Source organism: Ovis canadensis, chromosome 8 (genome assembly GCF_042477335.2).
Source record: "Ovis canadensis isolate MfBH-ARS-UI-01 breed Bighorn chromosome 8, ARS-UI_OviCan_v2, whole genome shotgun sequence".
In the NCBI taxonomy this organism is placed as follows: Eukaryota; Metazoa; Chordata; class Mammalia; order Artiodactyla; family Bovidae; genus Ovis; species Ovis canadensis.
The window spans coordinates 8478296-8491245 of NC_091252.1; positions in this window are offsets into that span (position 1 = coordinate 8478296).

Here is a 12950-nt window from a genome sequence, read left to right on the forward strand (position 1 = left end):
CCTGGGTTCAGCTCCGTGAGGGGCCTTTCCACTCAGAGTAGGTCCCATGCCTCCTTGGGGAGGAAGTGGGGCCCGCTTGCCTCCAAATTGCCAAAGGCTGGAACAAAGCTAGTTCTATCAGAGGTAAGAAAAGAGCAATTGGATGGATGTGGAAGCTGTTGCTGGGCCGCACTGCTTCAGGCCCCCCACCCCTCCGGCCCCGAGAGAAACAGGCGCCCTGTGGCCCCTCGGTCCTGTATGCAGTTTCACACATAGAATGTGTCCCCATAGGAGCCAAGAATTTTCCTGACAGACCTAGGCTCACTAGAGCTCTCCTACAGAGCAAAGGGGATGGGACAGATGTGTGGCTGTGGCTCTGCCTTTCCCTGGGAGTGTGGAGCCACTCCCTATGGCCCCGGGCTCCAGGGGAAATTGCCCCTGAATAATGACCTCCAAGAAGCGCTTTTCCAACTGGCTGAGACGTGGAGTTCTCAGGATGCAGGGAAAGCGAGTGTCCCTTCGGGGAAGCAAAGGCAGTCACCTGTTATCATTACTTACTAGAATAGTAGGTACCTTCTCTGGTTGGGCAGAGGCCTTCCCTACCTGATCTGAAAAAGAAAATGAAGTAGCTCGCTGATTTGAGAAATAATTCCCAGACTTGGGTTTCCAACCAGTATAGAATCCGACAATGGCCCTGTCTTTGTAGCCGCGTTAATTAACAGGTATGTGAAGCTCTAAATATCAGTGGAAATTACATACAGCATATAGGCCCCAGTGTTCTGGAATGGTGGAAAGAAACAACCAAACTCTTGAAGAGACTCTTTCAAAATGGATCATAGAGACTGACTGTACATGGATGGGCTTACTTCTGGCAGACTTACTCATATTACGGGTAACTGCACGTTCCCATAGTTGTTGTCCTTATGAAATTTTCTATGGGAGAACCCCCCACCCCAAATGAGGCAGGTGTTAGCAGATTTGCCACAAGTAAGGAGGTGGGATTTCACAGCAGCTGGAACAATTAGGTAAGGTAATAAATCAGGTAACTAAGTTTGTGTAAAAAAAAAATATCATTCCCCCTTGAGGAACAGATTCATGAATTTGTGCCCAGTGATCAGGTGTGGCTCAATGACTGGAAACACAATTCCTTGGCCTGACATCGGAAAGGTCCTTATACTGTTGTTTTAGCCACAATTCTGAAAGAGAAGGGAATACTAGACCACCTAACCTGCCTCTTGAGAAATCTGTATGAAGGTCAGGAAGCAACAGTTAGAGCAGGACATGGAACAACATACTGGTTCCAAAAAGGAAAAGGAGTATGTCAAGGCTGTATATTGTCACCCTGTTTATTTAGCTTATATGCAGACTACATCATGAAAAATGCTGGGATGGAAGATACCTGAGCTGGAATCAAGATTGCCGGAAGAAATAGCAATAAACTTAGATATGCAGATGTCACCACCATTATGGCAGAATGGGAAGAGGAACGCGTATGTCGGGGAACTTCTTGAGTTGCAGCAAAGGTGTGAAGGACCCTTTCGAATTCCAGAGGTTAGGTGTGGTTAGTCTCGAGATGCCTCAGCAGAAATGGGCCTCATGGCGCCTGGAATGGAGAGGCTTCTGGATATTCCCCAGTTTCAGCAGGTGCTCTCAAGTTACCACGGGGACTTCAGGGACCCGCTCTGGCGGCCTCAGGAAAGGCCAGTCATCATGCGTGTTGCTAGGGGGCCTCTCGTGATTCCTCTCCCGTCGGAACCGGGGCCTAAGAAGTTGTGTGGATTCGGGGCCGGAACCTGAGGATTCCTCACCAATGCTGACATGGATCATGGGGTAATTATGGAGTCTCCCCAGGGGAGTCAGTCCTCGTCTCGAGAGGGGGCATGCAGGTGCGCTTTCCTCCTGATCTGTAGCAGCAGTGTCACGCTTCCCATCTCGTGAGTCATGGGATCTGCGGCTTTCCCTCCAGGATTTTCCACGAGGCTTTCCCACGAGGCTTTCCCACAGGGCTGTCCCACTAGGCTTTCGCACAGGGCTGTCTCACGTGCCACCATGGTGGCAGTCGATCCTCGGCGTGAAAGTCGAGGCAGTGCAGGGAAAACAGGTTCCTCTGGAATGGACTGAGACATCTGGGGGACTCTTGGAATGGTGGAACGACGCTGGCATACCTCTCGCCTTTCCTGTGGAGAGCGCCTCCTCTTGAGATGCGACGGGAACGCCGGGAATTCTTTCCCGGCCACCAGCGAAAGGATCCCTCATCACGAGCTACGAGCAGAAACGGGGCTCTTCTGGATGTGGGCCGGACCCTCGTGCTTCCTCTCGAGTGGAGACAGGTATGTCAGGCAACTTCTTGAGTTGCAGCAAGGGTGTGAAGGACCTTTTGGAAGTTACAGACTTTAGGTTTGATTAGCTTCGAGAAGCCTCAACGGAAATGGGCCTCATCTCGCCTGGAGGGAAAAACCTCCTGGATTTTCTCGAGTTGCGGCAGGTGCTCTCGACTTACGACGGGGACCTCAGGGACACTCTCCGGTGGCCTTAGGAAAGGCCAGTCCCCATGCGAGTTGCTCGGGGGCCTCTCGGCATTCCTCTCCGTTCGATGCCGGGGCCTAAGACCTTGTGTGGAGTCGGGGCCAGAACCTGAGGATTCCTCTCCAGGGCTGACATGGATCTTGGGGTACTTCTGGAGTCTCCCCAGGAGAGTAAGTCCTCGTCTCGAATGGGGGCATGCACGTGCGCTTTCCTCCAGAGCAGTAGCAGCAGTGTCACGCTTCCTATCGCGTGGATCAAGGGATCTGTGGCTTTCCCTCGAGGCTTTCCCACGAGGTTTTCCCACGTGGCTTTCCCACGAGGCTTTCCCACGTGGCTTTCCCACGAGGCTTTAACACAGGGCTGTCCCACCTGCCACCGTAGTGGGAGTCGATCCTCGGCGTGAAAGTCGAGGCAGTGCATGGAAAATAGGTTCCTCTGGAATGGACTGAGACATCTGGGGGCTCTCGGAATGGTGGCACGACGCTGGAGTTCCTCTCGCCTTTCCTATTGCGACTGCCTCCTCTTGAAATGCAACGGGAACGCCGAGAATTCTTCCCCGACCAAGAAGCGAAAGGATGCCTCATCTCGAGCCACTAGGCGGAAACGAGGCTCCTCTGGATGTGCCCAGGACCCTCGTGCTTCCTCTAGAGTGGAGACGGGTAAGTCGGGGAACTTCTCGAGTGGCAGCAAGGGAGTGAAGGACCTTTTGGAAGTTCCAGAGGTTAGGTGTGATTAGCCTCGAGAAGCATCAGTGGAAATGGGACTCTTCTCGCCTGGAGGGCAAAACCTCCTGGATTTTTTCGAGTTGCGGCTGGTGCTCTCGACTTACCACGGGGACCTCAGGGACACGATCTGGTGGCCTCAGGAAAGGCCAGTCCCCATGCAGGTTTCTCGTGGGCATCTTGGGATTCCTCTCACTTTGATGCCGGGGCCTAAGACCTTGTGTGGAGTTGGGCCCGGAACATGAGGATTCCTCTCCAGTGTTGAAATGGATCTTGGGTCACTTCTGGAGTCTCCCCAGGGGAGTGAGTCCTCGTCTCGAGAGGGGGCATGCACGTGCGCTTTCCTTCCGACCTGTAGCAGCAGTGTCACGCTTCCCGTCGCGTGGATCAAGGGATCTGTGGCTTTCCCTCGAGGCTTTCCCACGAGGCTTTCCCACAGGGCTGTCCCACGTGAGACTGTGGTGGGAGTCGATCCTCGGCGTGAAAGTCGAGGCAGTGCAGGGAAAACAGGTTCCTCCGGAATGGACTGAGACATCTGGGGGACTCTTGGAATGGTGGCACGACACTGGAGTTGCTCTCACCTTTCCTGTGGAGAGCACCTCCTCTTGCGATGCGACGGGAACGCCCAGGATTCTCTCCCGAACAATCAGCGAAAGGATCCCTCATCTTCATCTACGAGGCGGAAACGGAGCTCTTCTGGATGTGGGCGGGACCCACGTGCTTTCTCTCGAGTGGAGAGGGGTATGTCGGGGAACTTCTTGAGTTGCAACAAGGGTGTGAAGGACCGTTTGGAAGTTCCAGAGGTTAGATGTGATTAGCCTCGAGACGCCTCAGCGGAAATGGGCCTCATCGAGCCTGGATGGGAGAACTTCCTGGATTTTCTCGAGTTTTGGCAGGTGGTCTCGTCTTACGACGGTGACCTAAGGAACCCGCTCTGGTGACCTCAGGACTGGCCAGTCCCCATACGACTTGTTCGGTGGCCTCCTGGGATAACACTCCCGTCGATGCCAGGGCCTAAGTTGTTGTGTGGAGTCGGGGCCGGAACCTGAGAATTCCTCTCCAGTGCTGAAATGGATATTGGGGTAATTCTGGAGTCTCCCCAGGGAAGTCAGCCCTCCGCTCTAAGGGACATGCACGTGCGCTTTCCTCCCGAGCTGTAGCAGCAGTGTGACGCTTGCCATCGCGTCGATCATGGGATCTGTGGCTTTCCCTCGAGGATTTCCCTCGAAGCTTTCTCACGAGGATTTCGTACAGAGCTGTCCAACGTGCCACCGTGGTCGGAGTCGATCCTCGGCGTGAAAGTAGAGGCAGCACAGGGAAAACAGGTCCTCTGGAATGGACTGAGACAATGGGGGACTCTTGGTTTGGTGGCACGACCCTGGTGTTCCTTTCGCGTTTCCTGTGGAGAACCCATCCTCTTGAGATGGGACGGGAATGCCCAGAATTCTTTCCCGACCAAGCAGGGAAAGGATCCCTCATGTCAAGCTAGGAGGCGGAACGGGGCTCCTCTGGATATGGGCGGGAACTTCGTGCTTCCTCTCGAGTGGAGACAGGTAAGTCGGGGAACTTCTTCAGTTGCAGCAAGGGTGTGAAGGACCTTTTGAAAGTCCCAGATGTTAGGTGTGATTAGCCTCGAAACGCCTCAGCGGAAATGGGCCTCATCTCACCTGGAGGGCAAAACCTCGTGGATTTTCTCGAGTTGCGGCAGGTGCTCTCGACTTACGACGGGGACCTCAGGGACCCGCTCTGGTGGCCTCAGGAAAGGCCGGTCCCCATGCGAGTTTCTCGGGGTCCTCTCAGGATTCCTCTCCCTTTGATGCCAGGGCCTAAAACCTTGTGTGGAATCCGGGCCGGAACCTGAGGATTCCTCTCCAGTGCTGACATGGATCTTGGGGTACTTCTGGAGTCTTCCCAGGGGAGTAAGTCCTCGTCTCCAATGGGGGCATGCACGTGCGCTTTCCTCCAGAGTGGTAGCAGCAGTGTCACGCTACCGTCGCGTGGATCAAGGGATCTGTGGCTTTCCCTCAAAGCTTTCCCACGAGGCTTTCCCACAGGGCTCTCCCACGTGCCACCGTGGTGGTAGTCGATCCTCGGCGAGAAAGTCGAGGCAGTGCAGGGAAAACAGGTTCCTCTAGAATGGACTGAGATATTTGGGGGACTCTTGGAATGGCGGCACGACGCTGGAGTTCCTCTCGCCTTTCCTGTGGAGAGTACCTCCTCTTGAGATGCGACGGGAATGCCCAGAATTCTTTCCCGACCAAGCAGGGAAAGGATCCCTCATCTCAAGGGGCGAGGCGGAAATGGGGCTTCTCTGGATGTGGGCGGGACCCTCGTGCTTCCTCTAGAGTGGAGAGGGGTATGTCAGGGAACTACTTGAGTTGCAGCAAGGGTGTGAAGGACCTTTTGGAAGTTCCAGAGGTTAGGTGTGATTAGCCTCCAGACTCCTCAGCGAAAATGGGCCTCATCTCGTCTGCAGGGCAAAACCTCCTGGATTTTCTCGAGTTGCGGCAGGTGCTGTCGAATTAAGTCGGGGACCTCAGGGACCCGCTCTTGTGGCCTCAGGAAAGGCCAGTCCCCATGCGAGTTGCTCGCGGGCCTCTGGGGACTCCTCACCGTTGGATGCCGGATCCTAAGACCTTGTGTGGAGTCGGGGCCGGAACCTGAGGATTCCTCTCCAGTGCTGACACGGATCTTGGGGTACTTCTGGAGTCTCCTCAGCGGAGTAAGTCCTCGTCTCGAATGGGGGCATGCACGTGCGCTTTCCTCCAGAGCGGCAGCAGCAGCGTCACGCTTCCCGTCGCGTGGACAAGGGATCTGTGGCTATACCTCGAGGTTTTCCCACGAGGCTTTCCCAAGAGGCTTTCCCACAGGTCTGTCCCATGTGCCCCCGTGGTTGGAGTCGATCCTTGCCGTGAAAGTCGAGTCAGTGCAGGGAAAACAGGTTCCTCTGGAATGGGCGGAGACATATGGGGGACTCTTGGAATGGTGGCACGACGCTGATGTTCCTCTCGCCTTTCCTGTGGAGAGCGCCTCCTCTTGAGATGCGACGGGAACGCCGGGAATTCTTTCCCGATCAAGCAGGGAAAGGATCCCTCATCTCGAGCTACGAGGCGGAAACGGGCTCCTCTGGAGGTGGGCGGGACCCTCGTGCTTTCTCTAGAGTGGAGACGGGGATGTCGGGGAAATTCTTGAGTTGAAGCAAGGTGTGAAGGACCTTTTGGAAGTTCCAGAGGTTAGGTGTGATTAGCCTCGAGAAGCCTCACTGGAAATGGTCCTCATCTCGCATGGAGGCCAAAACCTCCTGGATTTTCTCGAGTTTCGGCAGGTGCTCAAGACTTATAACGGGGTCCTCCGGGACCGGCTCTGGTGGCCTCAGGAAAGGCCAGTCAGCATGCGAGTTCCTCGGGGGCCTCTCGGGATTCCTCTCCAGTCCATGCCGGGGCCTAAGACCTTGTGTGGAGTCGGGGCCTGAACCTGCGGATTCCTCTCCAGTGCTGACATGGATCTTGGGGTACTTCTGGAGGCTCCCCAGGGGTGTAAGTCCTCGTCTCGAATGGGGTCATGCACGTGCGCTTTCCTCCCGATCGGTAGCAGCAGTGTCACGCTTCCGGTCGCGTTTATCAAGGGATCTGTGGCTTTCCCTGGAGGCTTTCCCACCAGGCTTTCCCACGAGGCTTTCCCACAGGGCTGTCCCATGTGCCACCGTGGTGGGAGTCGATCCTCGGCGTGAAAGTAGAGGCAGTGCATGGAAAACAGGTTCCTCTGAAATGGACTGAGACAATGGGGGACTCTTGGTTTGGTGACACGACGATGGTGTTCCTTTCGCCTTTCCTGTGTAAAACGCATCCTCTTGAGATGGGACGGGAATGCCCAGAATTCCTTCCCGATCAAGCAGCCAAAGGATCCCTCATGTCGAGCTAGGAGGCGGAAACGGGGCTCCTCTGGATGTGGGCGGGACCCTCGTGCTTCCTCTCGAGTGGAGACAGGTATGTCGGGGAACTTCTTGAGTTGAAGCAAGGGTGTGAAGGACCTTTTGAAAGTCCCAGATGTTAGGTGTGATTAGCCTTGAGACGCCTCAGCGGAAATGGGCCCCATATCGCCTGGAGGGCAAAACCTCCTGGATTTTCTCGAGTTGCGGCAGGTGCTCTCGACTTATGTCGGGGACCTCAGGGACCCGCTCTGGTGGCCTCAGGAAAGGCCAGTCCCCATTCGAGTTCCTCGGGTGCCTTTGGGGATTCCTCTCCCTTCGATGCCGGGGCCTAAGGCCTGTGTGGAGGCGGGGCCGGAACCTGAGGATTCCTCTCCTATGCTGACATGGATCTTGGGGTACTTCTGGAGTCTCCTCAGGGGAGTAAGTCCTCATCTCGAATGGGGACATGCACCTGCGCTTTCCTCCAGAGCTCTAGCAGCAGTGTCACGCTTTCCATCGCCTGGATCAAGGGATCTGTGACTTTCACTCCAGGCTTTCCTAGGAGGCTTTCTCACGAGGCTTCCCCACAGGGGTCCCACGTGCCACCTTGGTTTGAGTCGATCCTCGGCGTGAAAGTCGAGGCAGTGCAGGGAAAACAGGTTCCTCTGAAATGACTGAGATATTTGGGGGACTCTTGGAATGGTGGCACGATGCTGGAGATCCGCTCACCTTTGCTGTGGAGAGCGCCTCCTCTTGAATTGCGACAGGAATGCCCAGAATTCTTTCCCGACCAAGCAGGGAAAGTGTCCCTCATCTTGAGCTACGAGGAAGAAACAGGGCTCCTCTTGATGTGGGCGGGACCCTCATGCTTCCTCTAGAGTGGAGACAGAGAAGTCGGGGAACGTCTTGAGTTGCAGCAAGGGTGTGAAGGACCTTTTGGAAGTTCCAGGGCTTAGATGTGATTAGCCTTGAGAAGCTTCAGCGGAAATGGGCCTAATCTCGCCTGGAGGGCAAAACCTCCTGGATTTTCTCGAGTTGTGGCACGTACTCTCGACTTACGACGGGGACCTCAGGGACCCGCTCTTGTGGCCTCAGGAAAGGCCAGTCCCAATGCAAGTTGCTCAGGGGCCCCTCGGGATTTCTCTCCCTTTGATGCCGGGGCCTAAGACCTTGTGTGGAGGCGGTGCTGGAACCTGAAGATTCCTCTCCAGTGCTGACATGGATCTTGGGGTACTTCTGGAGTCTCCCCAGGGGAGTAAGTCCTCGTCTCAAATGGGGGCATGCACGTGCGCTTTCCTCCATAGCGGCAGCAGCAGTGTCACGCTTCCCATCTCCTGGATCAAGATATCTGTGGCTTTCCCTAGAGGCTTTCCCACGAGGCTTTTCCACGAGGCTTTCCCACTGGGCTGTCACACGTGCCAGCGTGGTGGGAGTCGATCCTCTGCGTGGGAGTCGATCCTCTGCGTGAAAGCCGAGGCAGTGCAGGGCAAACAGGTTCCTCTGGAATGGACTGAGACATCTCGGGGACTCTTGGAATGGTGGCACGACGCTGGAGTTCCTCTCGCCTTTCCTGTGGAGAGCGCCTCCTCTTGTGGTGAGAGGGGAACGCCGGGAATTCTTTCCGGACAAAGCAGCGAAATGTCCCTCATCTCGAGCTACGAGGCAGAAACGGGGCTCCTCTGGATGTGGATGGGAGACTCGTGCTTCCTCTAGAGTGGAGACGCGCATGTCAGGCAACTTCTTGAGTTGCAGCAAGGGTGTGAAGGACCTTTTGGAAGTTCCAGAGGCTAGAAGTGATTAGCCTGGAGAAGCCTCAGCGGAAATGGGCCTCATCTCGCCTGGAGGGAAAAACCTCCTGGATTTACTCGAGTTGCGGCAGGTGCTCTCGTCTTACGACGGTGACCTAAGGGACCGGCTCTGGTGGCCTCAGGACTGGCCAGTCCCCATTCCAGTGGCTCGGGAGCCTCTCGGGATTCCTCTCCCGTCGATGCAGGGCCTAAGACCTTGTGTGGAGTCAGGGCCGGATCCTAAGGATTCCTCTCCAGTGCGGAAATGGAACTTTGGGTACTTCTGGAGTCTCCCCAGGGGAGTCAGTCCTCGTCTCTAGAGGGGACATGCAAATGGGCTTTCCTCCCGCGCTGGAGCAGAAATGTCACGCTTCCGGTCGGGTCGATCATGGGATCTGTGGCTTTCCCTCGAGGGTTTCCCCCGAGGCTTTCCCAGGAGGCTTTCCCACAGGGCTGTCCCACGTGCCACCGTGGTGGGAGTCCATCCTCGGCATGAAAGTCGAAGCAGTGGAGCAAAACAGTTTCCTCTGGAATGGACTGAGACATCTGCGGGACTCTTGGAATGTGGACACGACCCTGGAGTTACTCTCGCCTTTCCTGTGGAGAGCGCCTCCTCTTCAGATGCGACGTGAACGCTGGGAATGCTTTCCCGACCAAGCAGGGAAAGGATCCCTCATCTTGAGCTACGAGGCGGAAACGGGGCTCCTCTGGATGTGGGCGGGACCCTCGTTCTTCCTCTAGAATGGAGACCTGTATGTCGGGAAACTTCTTGATTTGAAGCAAGTGTGTGAAGGACCTTTTGGAATTTCGAGAAGTTAGGTGTGATTAGCATTGAGAAGGCTCAGCGGAAATGGGTCTCATCTCGCCTGGAGGGCAAAACTTTCTGGATTTTCTCGAGTTGGGGCAGGTGCTCTCGACTTATGACGGGGACCTCAGGGACCCTCTCTGGTGGCCTCAGGAAAGGCTAGTTCCCTTGCGAGTTGCTCAGGGCCCTCTCGGGATTCTTCTCCCTTCGATGCCGGGGCCTAAGACCTTGTGTGGAGTCGAGACCGGGACCTGAGGATTCCTCTCCAGTGCTGACATGGATCTTGGGGTACTTCTGGAGTCTCCCAGTGGAGTAAGTCCTCGTCTCGAATGGGGGCATGCACGTGCGCTTTCCTCCAGAGCAGTAGAAGTAGTGCCATGCTTCCCGTCGCGTGGATCAAGGGATCTGTGGCTTTCCTTCGATGCTTTCCCATGAGGCTTTCCCACGAGGCTTTCCTGCAGGGCTGTCCCACGTGAGACAGTGGTGGGAGTCGATCCTCGGCGTGAAAGTCAAGGCAGTGCAGGGAAAACAGGTTCCTCCGGAATGGACTGAGACATCTGGGGGCTCTTGGAATGGTGGCACGACACTGGAGTTGCTCTCGCCTTTCCTGTGGAGAGCACCTCCTCTTGTGATGCGACGGGAACGCCCAGGATTCTCTCCCGAACAAGCAGTGAAAGGATCCCTCATCTCTACCTACGAGGCGGGAACGGAGCTCTTCTGGATGTGGGCGGGACCCACGTGCTACCTCTCGAGTGGAGAGGGGTATGTCGGGGAACTTCTTGAGATGCAGCAATGGTGTGAAGGACCCTTTGGAAGTTCCAGAGGTTAGATGTGATTAACCTCGAGACGCCTCAGCGAAAATGGGCCTCATCGAGCCTGGATGGGAGAACTTCCTGGATTTTCTCGAGTTTTGGCAGGTGGTCTCGTCTTACGACGGTGACCTAAGGAACCCGCTCTGGTGACCTCAGGACTGGCCAGTCCCCATACGACTTGTTCGGTGGCCTCCTGGGATTACACTGCCGTTGATGCCGGGGCCTAAGAGGTTGTGTGGAGTCGGGGCCGGAACCTGAGGCTTCCTCTCCAGTGCTGAAATGGATATTGGGGTAATTCTTGAGTCTCCCCAGGGAAGTCAGTCCTCGTCTCAAGAAGGGGCATGCACGTGCGCTTTCCTCCTGAGCTGTAGCAGCAGTTTCACGCTTCCCATCGCGTGAGTCATGGGATCTGTGGCTTTCCCTCCAGGATTTAACATGAGGCATTCCCACGAGGCTTTCCCACAAGGCTGTCACACGTGCCACCGTGGTGGGAGTCGATCCTCGGCGTGAAAGTCGAGGCAGTGCAGGGAAAAAAGGTTCCTCTAGAATTTAATGAAACATCTGGGGTTTTCTGGGAATGGTGGCACGACGCTGGAGTTCTAGCCTTTCCTGTGGAGAGCACCTCCTAATTGAGATGCGACAGGAATGCACAGAATTCTTTCCCAAACACGCAGCGAAAGGATTCCTCATCTCGAGCTACGTAGCGGAAACGGGGCTCCTCTGGATGTGGCCGGGACCCTCGTGTTTCCTCTAGATGTGAGACGGGTATGTCAGGCAACTTCTTGAGCTGCAGCAAGGGTGCGAAAGACCTTTTGGAAATTCCATAGGTTAGGTGTGATTAGCTTCGGAAAGCCTCAGTGGAAATGGGCCTCATCTCTCCTGGAGGGCAAAACCTCTTGGATTCTGTCGAGTTGCGGCAGGTGCTCTCAACTTCCGACGGGGACCTCATGGACCCGCTCTGGTTGCCTCAGGAAAGGCCAGTCCCTATGCGAGTTGCACGGGGGCCACTCAGGATAACTTTCCCTTCGAAGCCGGGGCCTAAGACCTTGTGTGGAGTCGTGCCTGGAACATGAGGTTTCCTCTCCAGTGCTGACATGGATCGTGGGGTACTTCTGGAGTCTCCCCAGGGGAGTAAGTCCTCGTCTCGAATGGGTGCATGCACATGTGCTTTCCTCCAGAGCTGTAGCTGCAGTGTCACTCTTCCCGTCCCGTGGATCAAGGGATCTGTGGCTTTCCCTCGAGGCTTTCCCACGAGGCTTTCCACTAGGCTTTCCCACAGGGCTGCTTCACGTGCCACCGTTGTGGCTGTCGATCCTCGGCGAGAAAGTCGAGGCAGTGCAGGGAAAACAGGTTCCTCTGAAATGAACTGAGAAATCTGGGGGACTCGGAATGGTGGCGCGGCCCTGGAGTTCCTCTTGCCTTTCCTGTGGAGACGGCCTCCTCTTGAGATGCAACGGGAACGACGGGAATTCTTTCCCAACCAAGCAGGGAAAGGATCCCTCATCTCGAGCTATGAGGCAGAAACGGGCTCCCCTGGATGTGCGAGGGAGCCTCGTGCTCCCTCTAGAGTGGATACAGGTATGTCGGGGTCCTTCTTGAGTTGCGGCAAGTGTGTGAAGGACCTTTTAGAATTTCCACAAATTAGGTGTGATTAGCCTTGAGAAGCCTCAGAGGAAATGGGCCTCATCTCGCCTGGAGGGCAAAACCTCCTGGATTTTCTCGAGTTGGGGCAGGTGCTCTCGACTTACGATGGGGACCTCAGGGACCCGCTCTGGTGACTTCAGGAAAGGCCAGTCCCCATGCGAGTTGCTCGGGGGCCTCTCGGGATTCCTCTCCCGTCGATGCCGGGGTCTAAGACCTTGTGTGGAGCCGGGGCCGGAAAATGAAGATTCCACTCCAGTGCTGACATGGATCTTGGGGTTCTTCTGAAGTCCCCCGAGGGGAGGCAGTACTCGTCTTTAGAGGGGGCATGCACGTTCGCTTTCATCCCGAGGTGTAACAACAGTGTCACGCCTCCCGGCACGCCGATCATGGGATCTGTGGCTTACCCACGAGGCTTTCCCATGAGGCTTTCCCACAGGGCTGTCCCACGTGCCACCGTGGTGTGAGTCGATGCTCGGTGTGAAACTCGAGGCAATGCAGGGAAAACAGGTTCCTCTGGAATGGACTGAGATATCTGGGGGACTCTGGGAATGGTGGCACGACGCTGGAGTTCCTCTCGCCTTTCCTGTGGGGAGCGCCTCCACTTCAGATGCAACAGGAACTCCCAGAATTATTTCCTGAAAAAGCTGCGAAAGGATCCCTCATCTTGAGCTACGAGGCGGACACGGGGCTCCTCTGGATGTGGGCGGGACCGTCGTGATTCCTCTCGAGTGGAGATGGGTATGTTAGGGAACTTCTTGAGTTGCA